The 14,768-nt window shown below is 43.0% G+C and overlaps 1 protein-coding gene across 10 annotated transcripts in view; it reads right to left on the bottom strand.

Moving 5' to 3' along the window:
• Positions 1-14,768, bottom strand: part of WIPF1 (WAS/WASL interacting protein family member 1) — an 82,875-nt gene that overhangs the window by 30,903 nt on the left and 37,204 nt on the right. For 3 of the 10 annotated variants that reach the window (XM_043505311.1, XM_043505307.1, XM_038421329.2), the window contains exon 2: positions 1,448-1,563. The exons of 3 other annotated variants lie outside the window; for them this stretch is intronic. The gene's annotated coding sequence lies outside the window, so the exon portion shown is untranslated. Of the gene's footprint in view, positions 1-1,447; positions 1,564-5,557; positions 5,667-14,239; positions 14,357-14,768 lie in introns of those variants that run through there. 4 more of the 10 variants (XM_043505308.1, XM_043505310.1, XM_043505309.1 and 1 more) reach the window with 4 other exon arrangements.

The raw sequence follows: 14,768 nt of genomic DNA on the forward strand, positions 1-14,768 counted from the left end.
TCCCTGTCAGAAAGTCATTTTTTCTGCGGGGAAGCAAAGAAATTTGCGGGGGACATAAATTCTGCACATGCGCCGAGTCACAGAATTCCCCCAGGAGTAATTAAATGTGCATGACTGTTGTGCTAATTAAGTCCACCAGCTATGGTTAGACAGCCATCATATCATTTCCAACAACAGAATAAAAACAGTCATGATATGCAGCATGTCATAACAACAACAAAAATCTCATTTAAAAATCTAAAGGTAGAAGTAAGACTTCTCTTATAGACATCACACTCTACAAAGGAAAGCTGCAAAGGAATTAAGTAGAAATGGGTCTACTGAGACCCTGGATCCCCAAACTTTGGCAATTTCAGATTCTAACTTCGTAGTTCTAAGTTATTTTTAACAAACATCTTATTCCACTAAAAGTAAATGGATGACTAGTTGTGTGGGATGGCCAAAGTGAACAACTGGATTGTAAGTCTGTACAAAAGCATGTTGTGTGCATCTAGCCATCCATTTTAATTCACTTTCAGGCCTCTCTTAATATGACACATTAAGTCAGAGACAGGCAGAGAGAGAGTAGCTGCGGTTAATCATTTCCTGTATGATTAATTTCCAAACAGAGAAAGAGGAAGGAACAAACAACAAACTGTAGAACATAATATGGCTCTTAAGGGGGGAAAAAAAATGAAGTCACCAGTCAAAACCGTTGATTGTCCCTCTCAAGACTTTCCTTATTCTGTGAAAAGGAGCCTAATTTCCAAAGTAGCACTGATTTGGGACTGTTAAAATCCCCAACTGTTTTTGCTAATGACAGAGAAAGGAACACAAAAAGTGCTGCATTAGAGGAAACTGGGTAATATGAGCCACAACTTTGGTAATGTAGCTACCTTCAGGCAGAGCAAGCCTAAGAGTTAAAACATCACAGTTAAAAAACAGTAACTCAGAACTACAGTGAATCAGAAAATGGGCTTTCCTCACCATGGATAACGTCAATGCACATGGAAAGAAGATTCATTTTCATCTCAATTTTCCATGGAAAAATTGAGATTTGTTCAGCAAAAATTCAAATACAGAAATGCTACTGTGGTGCCTAATGAAAGCTGTAGTTCAGGTGCTTCATGTCCCCATTCTCCTCTGTTGACCAGAGACCCTGGTCAAACTACAGCTCCCACACAATGCATCAGTGATTCTTCATGGTGAGAGAGCTGCATCATAAAAGTGCATCAAAGATGCAGTCTGGCCAGGGAGCCTGGCATACAGAGAAGAATGGGGACAGCTTCCATGAGGCATGAGGGCAGCATATCCAAATTGAAATATTTCAGCCTTCAGGCAAAAAAATATTGGTTTGGGGGCAAAATATAAAATAAAATAATCTTCCATGGAAAACATGGTAGCTCAGTAAAGGGAAAGTGACAGTTTACCCTCAATAACTTTGCACATATTAACAAAGTTTATGTACCTTTAAAAGGAAGGCCTGGGGTCTAGCATTACTCTGTCCCGCTTCTGCCGCAAGGCATACCAGACTCGTAGTCCAGAAGAACACTGGAGCATTAAAAGCTGTCACAGAAAAATATGCTGGAAAAGAGAGGAGAGGAAAAAAAATACTACTAACCTGCACTACAGGGAAAGCCGAGGAAGGAACAGGAGATGTAGACATTTCGCCTTTAAAAAGGCCTTGTAAAGAACTGGATAGCTACAGAAAGGGAAGTTACCATGGACACAAGAGATATAGGGAAATTCTGGGGAGAAGACAATTCCAGAAAGGGGAAGTTCATTTATTCTGAGACTTTTGGGCTTTATTTGAAAGCAGAGGCAGTTCCCAAAGAGGGGTGGTATTGTCTGGCTGGAGACCTGATCCCAAACATGCCACCGTCTGTGTAAAATTCCAGTATCACTGAAAGGCTAAGGAAGCAGTCTGAGACAACGAAGAGAGGGACTGACACTCATACTGAGCATCTGCTTCCATTTCTGGGACTCAACTCAGAGCTCCCCTTCTTTCACCCCTGTGCAGAGAACCAAACAAGGCCTATACATCTATACACTTAAGGCCTCAAAACAGGGCTTAATGTGATTTAAATGGCACACAGGTCTAGTGTAGCCCTTTTGCATGGGAGTGCAATTTCACCCTTACAAAGGAATTTCACCCTTACAAAACAGAACAATTCAGTACTGACCAGGGTAGCCCGTTTCACACAACACTGGAGCTTTTACAGTATCCAAAAGAAGGGAGTAGGAAAGCAGGCTACTAGAGATCTTTAACAGCAGTGTGTGGGGAAGTCTTTGGAAATATGCGAATGCAAAACCGATGTCAGGGTAAGTGTTTTTCCAGATCCAGTCAGACTGCAGAGAGACATGTTCATTTCTTTCAGAGTCACAGCCTAAATTTTGAACATGACAACATTTTAATCCATGTTTTAATCCTTTTCCTCTTGCAAACAGCAGCATGAACTGAGACACATAGAAACCACAAGTCTTTGATGGTTCATGGACAAGCATAAAAAAACAAAAACAAAACAAAACACAATAGGAAATAAAACTCAAAACTTGTTCTTGAAAAAAATACAAGAATGGATAGGATGTGTCTACATTCTTATGTATAAGGCGAGGTAGATTAGATATCTGTTCAAATAATCTAGGCATGCTATGGAGTCCAAACTCACCCTTCCTGGATGTTTATCCTCTAATAACCCCCCCACCCCCTGCCAATAATAAGATAAAGTTCAGCTCATACTGGCCCCCAGACATGATTGCTCTTAAGGCTCCTCTCAGATCTTCTCCTAGAGAATCAGACCCATTTCAAGTTTAGACTTGAAATCAGACGAAGGTTTTTAACCATCAGAGGAGTGAAGTTTTGGAATAGCCTTCCAAGGGAAGCAGTGGGGGCAAAAGATCTATCTGGTTTTAAGATTCTACTTGATAAGTTTATGGAGGAGATGGTATGATGGGATAATGGGATTTTGATAAGTAATTGATCTTTAAATATTCAGGGTAAATAGGACTAATCCCCTGAGATGGGATATTAGATGGATGGGATCTGAGTTACCCAGGAAAGAATTTTCTGTAGTATCTGGCTGGTGAATCTTGCCCATACGCTCAGTGTTTAGCTGATTGCCATATTTGGGGTCGGGAAGGAATTTTCCTCCAGGGCAGATTGGAGAGGCCCTGGAGGTTTTTCGCCTTCCTCTGTAGCAGGGGGCATGGTTGACTTGAGGGAGGCTTCTCTGCTCCTTGAAGTCTTTAAACCATGATTTAAGGACTTCAATAGCTCAGACATAGGTGAGGTTTTTCATAGAAATGGGTGGGTGAGATTCTGTGGCCTGCGCTGTGCAGGAGGTCGGACTAGATGATCAGAATGGTCCCTTCTGACCTTAGTATCTATGAATCTATTTCCTTTATAACTGTTGAGCCAGCAGAACCCAGTGAACTCTTCCTGGTAACACTAACTATCCTGCTGAAAAATTCCTTACCCTCTCCAAATCTCTCAAAAATTTCAGTGTTCTTAGTAACAAGTCACCCACAGGACCCCAGAACAGATCCAATAAAACAAAGTACATTAGTTCAGAAGAAAGTAAAGGCAAAACAAAATTGCATGTAAAGAACCAGTATGAGAGCAGATATGTGCAGAGTGATAGCTGTCACCAGCACAGTAACAATTTATTGGTCCACAACAGTTGTTCCCCACCAGCCTGAGGCAACCAAGAATTCCATTGTGGAAATCCAGCAGAGTTGTGTACGTGGAAAATTCCAACTAAGTAAGATTGCCATGGTACCAGAACATTATAATCCAAGTACTTTACAAGTCTGTGATGTGGAAGTCCATATCAGTCAATTTTCTGGAGCATGGGGAGACAGTGAATTGATATGTAGATAGCTAAAATTGTATTTCATGTTCTAAAGTACAGAGATATACAGAGGGCCTGATCCTGCAAAGTGGTAAGCACCCATAACTCCCTGAAATCAGTGATGTAGGGTCTACTCCAACTCTCAGAGGCAATGGATAGACTCCCATTGACTTTAGTGGCAGTTTGCTCAGGCTCATGGCATGTTTAGGATATTGAAGCTGGGGCTCAAAATGTCTGGGATCAGGTGTGCAAAGATAAATGTGTTGGGTCACTAAATTGTGATTGTGCATACAGATTGTGATAAGGCATTGAGCTATACATCTGCATGCACAAACACCATACTAAATTAGGGGAATATACTAACCAGCATCTACTGCTACTCCTTATTAGTAAAGGTATGTCTTGTGCTCCCTCAGTACTGGTTGTCCTGCTGAGGAGGAAAGGTGATGGCTGGGGGCCACACCCACAATCTGCTCAAATATAACCTCTGTCACGTTCAGCACAGCTGGCACCCTGCCTCTTGGGGTTGGGGAGAGCAACCTGCAACATGTGCTGCCAGTTGCATGGAAGGGCTGGGGCAGATGAAGAACTTCCTGTGCCTTTCCCTCTGTGCTCCTGCACACAAGCAGTGATGATTTGGGCTTGTGAACTGATGTCATACTAAGTGAAGACATGTTTTGGGCATATCCCTGCATTTTTCATGCTCCCAGATATCCACAGACTTCAAAAGGCAAAAACTACTAAATATAAATAACTGATAGAAACCAAATACAAGTTTATAAACAATGCAAAATTTCAGTTAAAAATAAAGCTTTACCTATTGAAGTGCAAATTAGTCCAAATTACACTATTAATGTTTGCATGCTGAAAGCTTTGTTTTTTTTTTTAAATGGCATTTTATCTAGTGCCCTCCTTCCAAAAGAGCCTCTAAAAATAAAGTATGCCCTTGGGTAATTCTTTGGCCCACATTTATTTTTATAGAAGGAGTCAGAGGTCTGTATGTCATAGATGCTTGTGCAAATGTGCATGTAGATTGAATAACTGTATGTGCTCAGAGATGGGAGACAATATATCCCTGTGCACGAGCAGTTAAAGTAACTGTGCTTACACATTTTTGCCTGCTTGAACTAAGTCTCTGCCCTTTAAAGTTTAGCCTCATCTGGATTTTACATTTAATTTTACAGCACATTTTTAAATTTGGAGATGCTGCTATAGTTTCAGTAAATATTTTAGAACGTCCAACAAATTAAACAAATTTTCAGAAGCGGTTTTAAACCTAAAATTAAAGAGAGAGAGAGAGAGAGAGAGAGAGAAAAAAAAAAGAGGAAGTTCCCATGCAAAAGGCATCTAAAATAAATTGAGGATCTGCTTTAATCAACTAAAGCAGAATTAAGCCTCAAACTATCCACAGCTGACCCTGCAGTTCTTCGGTACTGCGGTTGGAGGGTAATCGCACATACAATGTGAACTGCAATACTAAAAAAACCCCAAACAAGCAAGTAAACACCCTGAACAACCCCCACAGGGTGACTCAAATGCAAGAGTTTAATCTCAACTCTAAATATCCTGACCTAGATTTTTTGTTTTTGTTTGAAGGGATTGATTTTAAAAACTGGACTCTGAACTTTACTAAAAATTAATTCACTTCATCACCTAATTCCCTAGCAATATCAGCTAATGAGATATAATTTTAAGCCAAGAAAAGAAAAAAAAAATCAAGAGTTTACCAGCTATGTTCTTTCACCATCAGCTGGCTTGCCTGACATTTGTTCAGCAGGAACTTCTGCTGCAAGCTTTCTCAGAAAAATGCGTAAAGGAAGCAATATGCTGATGATGCTGTTAAAAAAAAAATCCATCAAAAAAAAATACAATTCCAAAATATCAGTAGGTGGCTCAAGCCAAACAAATGGTTCAGCTAACTCCAATTTAAATAGGTCTAACATCACAATTGGTGTTTTTAAATATTGGTCAAAAATCCATATTACATACATCCAATTTACTTTAAAAAAGTCCAGATAGCTTTTCACTATTAAAATGTAGCTTTTATCCCATGTATTTCATTACCTGTATTATCTCACTGTCTTAATAAACATCTGGAGAACAGCTTAATGAATACAAATAGAAGACCAGATCCTCAGCTGATTTGAACTGGCATAGCTCCATCAAAGTCAATGGACTTACACAGATTTACACTACCTGAGGATCTGGTCCAAAGTCTTCAGTTACAGAAGCTATAATAAAATTACAAGGGCTATCAGTTTAAACTTCAGGGGACAAGTAGATTATTAGCTAGGGTCAGGAGAAATTCTCTCTCCAAGGTATAACACTGAACCGCTGAATGCATTATAAGTTTTTAAGCCTTGTTCTGAATATCTGGCACATGCCACTGTCAGAGGTAGGATTCTGGAGGAGAAAGACTATTCCAGAGTGGCAATATTTTATAAGGAGTAATTATATAGGATGCAATCCACGAACATACTTAGGTGGCCAAGTCCTGTTTTTAGGCACCACTGTGATCCACAAAATTCCCACTCGGCTGCCATCTAACCCTGTAGGTGCCTAAAGGTGCTCAGTGCCTTCATTTTTGCAGTGACATCTCTTTGGTGCCTACGTTTCCTTGAGCATGCGCACTCTGTGTCCCTCTATGACTGAATGCCTGTCTCCTTCCTAAGCTCCACTGTGATTCACACCAAGGAAGATAAGTGTTTGGCCGCCTCGGTTGCATGTGGGGGCTTGTCACAGGCAGGGGTGGCTCTACCAATTTTGCTGCCCCAAGCAGTCACCGCTGAATTGCTGCCGCCGCCGAAAGCCGCAGCAGTGGGAAGATCAGCAGAGCTGCCGCCGAATTGCCGCCGCGGGACGCGAACTGCTGCCCCAAGCACCTGCTTCGAAAGCTGGTGCCTGGAGCCGGCCCTGGTCACAGGGTGTGGCTTCTCTCCCGCTTTCTTCCCTGCAGAAACTGCATAAACTCCAGGAGTTGTGCCTTCACGCTATCCTTTTTATTTTAAGTTCCCTCCATCATTTCCACAACAATCCCTGTGCAATAGTCTATTTACAGCACCAGCAGCACTTTTTGGCCCTTCCCCAGGACCTGAGAGAAACAGAGTTCTCCCTCCCTTGAGGCCTCCATGTTACTAAGCTCAACTAGCCCTGTTCCCCTCTTGCTCCTCTCTCGGCACTTCCCTCCTGCCTCTTTATCAACCTGGGGCTGACAAGGTAATTGGCTCCTTAGACCATCCATTCTGATTGTCTAATTACCCTTGTCAGTTTTCTCAAGGGGAACTGATTAACATCTAAGTGATCAGAGTGCAGGCTCACTGGTTCACTCCCTGCATTGTCAGTCACAGGATCCAATCTGGCATATGCGCTCAGAGGATGCCTACTGGATTGGGCCCCCTCAGGTGAGTTCACACAAATGGACAGAAGAGCCAGATAAGCTGCTTTAGCCTAGAGGATAAGGTACTCAGCTAGGACATGGGAGGCCATTGGTTCAACTCCCCCATCCTTCTGAAGGGAAGAAGAGATTTGAACAGGGATCTGCCATGTCTCAGGTGAGTGCCTTGACCACTGGGCTATTCTAATGCGTGTATGCCTCAATCTCTCCTTCATTTAGATAATTAAATATTAACTGGGCCAGAGAGAGTTAGAATGACTCTATAGCCTTGTGCATGAACACTATCTTTCCACTGTTCATGGACTGCAAGCAGAGATAGGCACCTTTCTGCAGCCCCAGTTTAGGCATCTATCTCTGACTGGGGGCAGGGCTCAGCTCAGCTCATGCCCCCTCTCCCATTGATTAGCTTAGGTGGCTCACCAGCTAGCATGCTGGCTTTGTGGATCGCAGTCTAAAGTGCCTCTCTCCCCCCATCCATTGTGTAGGAGCCTGAGCACCTAACTCAGGCACTGTCAATCACAGTGTTGTTCCATGATTTTCTAGGCACCTGAAAGTTAGGCTCAGCATCACAATGGCTAAGTCCCTTTGTGGATCTAGGGCCCAGTCTATAAACCCAGGAAGTATGGATGTGCCCTCCATGTCTACATGTTTTTCTGCAGGCAGTACACGTCAGGTAAAATGAACAGCTTTGTGGAGGGCCTGCAGAAGCCCCAGTGGTAGCCCTGTAAAAGCAAGCAGTAGTGCAGGTGGAATGGCTGAATGGGGGTTCCTCCATACCAGCCACAAGCCATTGGAACAGATTAGGGATGGGACCACTGGATTTGTGATTACATAGATCTAGTGGCTCTATCCAGAAATTCCTACACAGGAGACTCAGAAGGGTAAGTGACTGCTATTCCAGCCTATCTGATGGAATAGCAGCTGGAAGCCCATGGATTCACATCTAATTCACTGAACAGAGGACACTATAGCTTAGGGGCTCTCAACTGTTTTCTTTCTGAGCCTCTCCCCCGGCCCATCTGTGCCACCATAATTGGTTTTCTGCATATAAAAGCCAGAGCTGGCTTAGGGGGTAGCAAACAGGGCAAGTGCCTGGGGCCCCATGCCACAGGCGCCCCCACAAAGCTACATTGCTTAGGCTTTGGCTTCAGCCCTGGGTGGCAGGGCTCAGGGCCCTGGACTTCAGCCTCATGCGCTGGGACTTCAGCTTTGTGCCCTGGGCCCCAGTGAGTCTAATGCTGGCCTTGCTTGGCAGCCCCCTGAAACCTGTTCGTGGCCCCGCAGAGGACCCCGAACCTCTGGTTTAGCCTTCAGTACTTGCATTTGATATTTTATCCTTATGCAGGTAGTTTAGCCATCAATGCTCGTTTGCTGTTCTCATCACCCAATATTTCCTTCCAGGCCATTCTGGAAAATAACCCTGAGTAATAGAAAACATTCAGTCTTGTATGTAGTATTTCCAGGGCTGCTCTTTGGAAAAAAAGAAATATCACATCATAAGACACTTGAAACAGAGAGGTGAACTTTTTAAACACATTTTTCATAAATGTTTTATAAATTGATTCATACAGTAAAGTCTCATTAATGCAAATATACTTTGTTCTTCATTGGCTTAATTTCCACTTAGCTTTTAATAGTGTAAATATGATCAAAATATATTTTATTTCACTCATGGAAGTTCAGATTCAACAAAACTTCAACTTGGCAAGGCTGGGCAAGTCCATAATTATGTATTTTCTGGGTCTTGCTCAAAAATTTAAGTGGGAGGAGCACTGTATTTACTGAATCTGGCCCCAAGAGAGATGAGAAAAGATTCAAATACAGAGCCCAGTTTTTAAAATGTGGGCACCTTAATGGGATGGCTGAATTTGGCATTTGGCCAATGAAATTCGCACATAGTTACAGAAATGCTCACTTTAAGTTGACAATTACTGCAGATGCATAAACACCCCAAATTTGGACAGCCTATTAAGTCACCCCCATTTAATCTAACAATTTTATTGTCCCTTTAGAAGTCCCATAATTAAAGTAGGTTTCTAAACACTGCATTTATGAAATAAAAAGACACACCAAAAAGATGTTCCTCCCCTTATTGCTGCAGCAGATAACCAAGTAGAGTCTCTGTTTTCCATCAGTTTATGTGGTACTTTTTAATTTTTCATTAAACAAGTAATTCCTCTTCAGTTCATAGCAGTGCTAACATTAGGTGGAAGTTAAATCACACTGTCAACTCGATTTGCCAGATTAAAGCCCCCATTCTACGTATGGAGAGGAACCATATTCTATTGCTGCTGTGTTTGTGTGTGTGTCTGAAATCTACAGAATTCCATCATTTTCTTCCAGAAACATTTAGCACATTCACCTATAGATCCACACCAAATTTTTTGAACTTAGGCACATAAATTTAACCCCTCCCAACTCATAGTTTTAAGGAACCAGTTTCAAAGGTTTGTCTTCTTGGAGGGAGCTTCAGTATAGTTCTCTTCTGTCACATAATATAGCATTGCTGGCCCAGTAGAGGGATTTATTACAGAACCCAGAACGCTTGCAGCATTAGTCAGCCTGCCTATCTGAACCTTTTGATAGCAGATATAAGGTGGGTCAGCCAGTTTTAAATTAGATGAATTGGGTGCCATTGACAAACACATGAGCATAGGCAAGCAGGGGGCCCACATGTTGGGGCATCAAATGTACTACTTAAGGCACAGCAAGAACGTCAAGAGAGACTTTCCCATGCTGAGGTTACAGAAGTGTACCCTTACAGCTCCAGTTCATAGCACGGTTCATTTCAGAAATGTTTTATGCAAGCTGCAGAAAACTAAGTATTTGACTAGTGAATGAGGATTGTTGGAACCTACAAAGAATGATAAATTATAGACCTCCATGAATTGGTAGCCCTTCAACATGCTGGGAGGGGATGGTCAACACACAGTTCTGCCAGACCAAAGGAGGAAACAAGATCCAGCATCAAGGCTCACCAAGTGTGTAAATTTTGGGTTTATCAGCTTGAGCATCCCATATGATCTCAGCTGCTGGTCTAAAATATGGAAAGAGGTGGTTTCTCAGAAATGCAGGACCCAACTATAAGGATATGTTTATACTGCAGCTGGGGGCAAGAATCCTAGCCTAGGCCGACAAACTTGTGCTAACTAGAGTTACCATATTTGAACATTCAAAAAAGAGGACACTCCATGGAGGGGTATTTGCTCATGCCCTCCAGCCCCGCCCCAGTTCCACCCCCTCCCTGCCCCATTGGACCCCACCCGCTGCAGGCTCCCTCACCACTCGCCTCTTCACCCTCCCTGCCCACCACTTGCCTCCTTGCCTGCCTGCCAGCCAGCCACTGGCCCCCCTCGCACACCTACTCTCCCCCCTCCACCTGCTGCTGGCTCACCGCTCGCCTCTTCACCCCACCCCACTTGAGTATTCAGCCCTCCTACCACAGGTCCCTCTGGCTCCTAGGATCGGGGCAGTCAAGGAGTCTCCACGTGCTGCACCCGCCACAAGCACGAGCTCTGTGCTGGAGCCGCAGAGTGGCTTGCAGGCGCTGGCAGCGTGCAAAGAGCCCTCTGCCCCCCCGACCCGACCCTAAGAGCCAGAGGGACCTGCCAGGGGGCGAGGTGGGGAGTCCCGGCAGTGCTTACCTGGGGGAGCTCCCGGGAAGCATCCGGCAGGTCCCTCTTGTTCTTCCTAGGGTCGGGTCAGGTGTGGGGGAGGGCTCTCTGCCCACTGCCGGCGTCTGCAAGCCCCGCCCCCGCAGCTCTGATTGGGCAGGAGGAAGTCAGTGCAGCACACGGAGACCCCCTCCACCTCTGTGCCTAGGGGCCACCCACACTGCATGCTCCTGCTGGAAGTTGGTGCTGGGACCTGCCCCAGGAAGCACTGCCAGCCTGAGGACTTTGGTGTGCGCGGTGAGGTGAGCAGTCCCAGATATTGGGACAAAAGGCATCCCGACTGATGTGGCAAAATCCAGATGTTTTAGATATTTAAAAATTCCTACCAGATGGCGATTTAAGAATTAAAAAGCTGGACATGTCTGAGAAAATACAAACATATGGTAACCCTAGAGCTAGCACATTAAAAATAGTGATGTGGTCATTCCAGCTTTGACCCCTAAGCCTAAGAGGTCAGGTGGACTTCACAGCCCAAGCTTCTGTCCGAGCTGGAACATCCACATTTCTATTTTTAGCATGCTAGCTTGAGCCCTGCTAGCACAAGTCTGTATAACCAGGCTAAAAGAAAAGGAGTACTTGTGGCACCTTAGAGACTAACAAATTTATTACCTAGGCTAGGAGACTCACTCCCAGCTGCAGCATAGACACTCTGAAAGGTTCACTAAATCAGTCAATTTCACAAACTGCACGAGAAATAAAGTGGAATATATGAAAATTCATTTAGTGCTCCTGTAGCACCACTAATTTCTGCATGATTGAGGAGGCATTTTCATTACAGATTCACTCTGTAATTTTGCACACTCTGAAGGACACAGAACCGCAACACACATGAATTCAGATGTTCTCAGGCATTCAGAATAGCTGAAGGAAGTCCTCCTTTGAGCTAAAGTATCTCAAGTTTGTTCTCAGAGCCCAAAGAGAAGCTCAGTAAAACTTCCAGTTGAGAAATTGGGTTTAAAAATAATTGTTAAAGATCAGTGAAATTCATAGGCAATGGTTGTACAATGGAGAGGGAGCTCCCTCTGGTACACATAAGTACAATACACTCTGCTCCAGACAGCAAGCCAGATAAACTATCTGACGCACACCTTGCTGCAATCCTGAATGTTTCAACTGCTCAGTCACTGAGGCCAAACATCAACAAACTGACAGAACTGAAGCGATGCCTGATGTCTGGCAAACACCAAAAACTCTCTGGCAGGTGAAGAATTGTATAAAGTTGTATGACAGTTTTATTATTTCTAAGAAATTTGAAATAAAAATACAATATAAACATTTTCTTTTCTGAATCTAATCTAATCTTTTCTTTTCTAATCTTCAGTGATATTATTGGCCCGCTGGGAGGATTTGAGGCCTGGCACTGGCCCTAAGGTAAATTGAGTTTGAGTCCCCTAATTTAGGGTCTCTGACACTTTCGGTGGCATTTCCAGCCACCAGGCACACTGAGCCCTTGTCTCCTGGGGCCTCCTCCAATCATCTATTTATAATTTTGCAAACTTTGAAGGAGGCAGAACCCCAGCACACATGAAGTCACATGAAAACACTCACCTATATATACGCTGTAGTACATTATATACTCTTAAATGCACATTTCAGTACCTGTGGAAAGTACTTATTATGCTCAAGGAAGAGGTGTTACAAATAGTGAGGGAACCAATTGAATTTTGTAACCAGTGTTTAACATCTCAATCATTACTAACACATTGAAATTCAACAGCATAAAGAAATATCCCCTCGCAACAAGAGAAAGTGAGTTACAGTTTGACTGTGGCATGCTTTGTGTTGTAGTCCCTAAACTGGAGGAACTCAAGGAATGGCACCTAGTTTTCCCTTCCGTTTCCTCTTTATAACGGGAATGGCAAGCAGCAGCGAGGTGTTGGGTCCCAGATTTGCTCAGCACGTTTAAAATGTATAGTTTAAAACCTGTGCAGATTGACTCTGGTTAAACCATGTTTGACTGGACAGCATGGACAAAGATAAATTGGGTTTAATTTAAATGGGTTTGGAAATGGAGTTTAGAATATATTGACTGAAGCCCAGTTCCTCAAATCTCTGAATTAGATACAGGTATAGAAATGAAGAACCACCTCAAATCTGAGCCCCAAAACCTTCAAGCGGGATGGAGGAACCCCAGACCCTCAAACTCATCTCTAGCTTTGTGTCTAGGTCAACTTCATAACTAGCAGGGGGCTTGTTTTGTGGTCCTTTGTTCAGTCACGAAAGCATTATTCTCAAGAGAGCAAATGTTACCCTAACACTGCAGCCCAGGATGGCAATCTTGCAAGAGACAAAAAGACCTTGCAAGATTTGGACTTTGCGATTATTGAATTCATCAAGGTGCTTTTAATCAACCAGAGTGACTCACAGGCTGTGTCTACATTAGCTTTTCTTTCACTTTCAGATTTCCTGCTATTGCTACCGTTAGTGTAGCTTCATTAGTGTAATGTAGGCAAGGTGCTGTTCATCTAATCCTGTTTAGAGCAGCAATAGTAGCAACAGTGAGAAGTTATAGAGGGGAAAAGGACCACAATGGACAAAGCCAGTGGAAGGTGAAAAAGATCCCATCCACTTACACCACAGCCACCTATGTTCCTCATTAACTTGTTATTCTTTAGGAAGCTCTATTTACAACAAAACAAACTGGTTTTACACAGCCAAAAATTCAGTATAAATCTTAGTTCTTTGTGTCTGGGTCCTGGCTCAGGGCATAGAATTAACCGCTGCCTCTGGCTTGCAATTTCTAGGCCTGCTTCCTTACCTTGCTATGAATATCTGTATATAACTGAGACATAGAGTTAACCCTTTGGGTGCTGGTGATGAATAGTACCTCCATACTCTGTCACAGTGCATAACACAACAAACCCAATGCATCTGATGACTTCAAACTAGGAGAGTCAAATCTTCAGGAGGAACCTAGCAATAACATGTCAGTTACACTTCCTGAAATGTTTTAGCATTGAATATACTATTGTACCATACATTTGAAAGTTCTCATTGCCTTTCTAGTAATATAAACTTTGCTGTTTCCCCACACTTTAAAAATAAATCCATCAGCTTTCATTAGTAGCTGGAGCAATGTCAAAGTAAGCTGTCAATACAGAGACTCTGAAATTAGCCATACACTGTGAAGTTGGAATAGGACCAGTGTAAGACAATGCATCAGTGCTACTCCTCCCTCAATATAGCATTAAACTTTCCATTACAGCACACATCGCCACTAATTCGGGAGAAATGCAAGTGTTCTTTTAAAAACATTCAGTTTCCTGAACGCACGAGTTTGGACATATTGACAGTATTGACCTGGTATTTCACAATAAACAGCTGCAGCCATACAAACTTACGGATGTGCTCTCTTTTCTAGCTCTTTCCAAGAACTTGTTCATCATCTTTGCCCTTAGACAGTGACTTTCCTGCCAAGGTAAAGCAAAAAGTTTACTAAAGGCCTGTGTTTGGTGGGTCTTATAAACACAGGCATGCAACATGACCATGGAGAATAAAAATCCCAATCACTGACAAAATCTTAAGTCTTTGCCATTGGATGTTTCTAAAAGATCTGCTCTAGGAATTATTTTGGGGATGTTCTCTGGCCTGTGCTACATAGGTGGTCAGACTAGGTGATCACAGTGGTACCTTCTGATCTTGGAAACTATGAAGGCATCTCAAATCAAGGGAAAGATGCAGCACTAGACGGGGGGATGGCACCCTTTTCATAGCAGCTTGGCTCAACAGGGAATCCTACTAAATCCCTGCCACTTTTTCAGCAAAAGGGTGAATTCTGCCACTGATGACACAAAAGGAAGAAATACATAAAATTTCACTTTTGTACATATTTGTGGATCGCTGGAATAATGCCAAGCTCCCACTAACACA

Source organism: Dermochelys coriacea, chromosome 11 (assembly GCF_009764565.3).
Source record: "Dermochelys coriacea isolate rDerCor1 chromosome 11, rDerCor1.pri.v4, whole genome shotgun sequence".
NCBI classification, from domain to species: Eukaryota; Metazoa; Chordata; order Testudines; family Dermochelyidae; genus Dermochelys; species Dermochelys coriacea.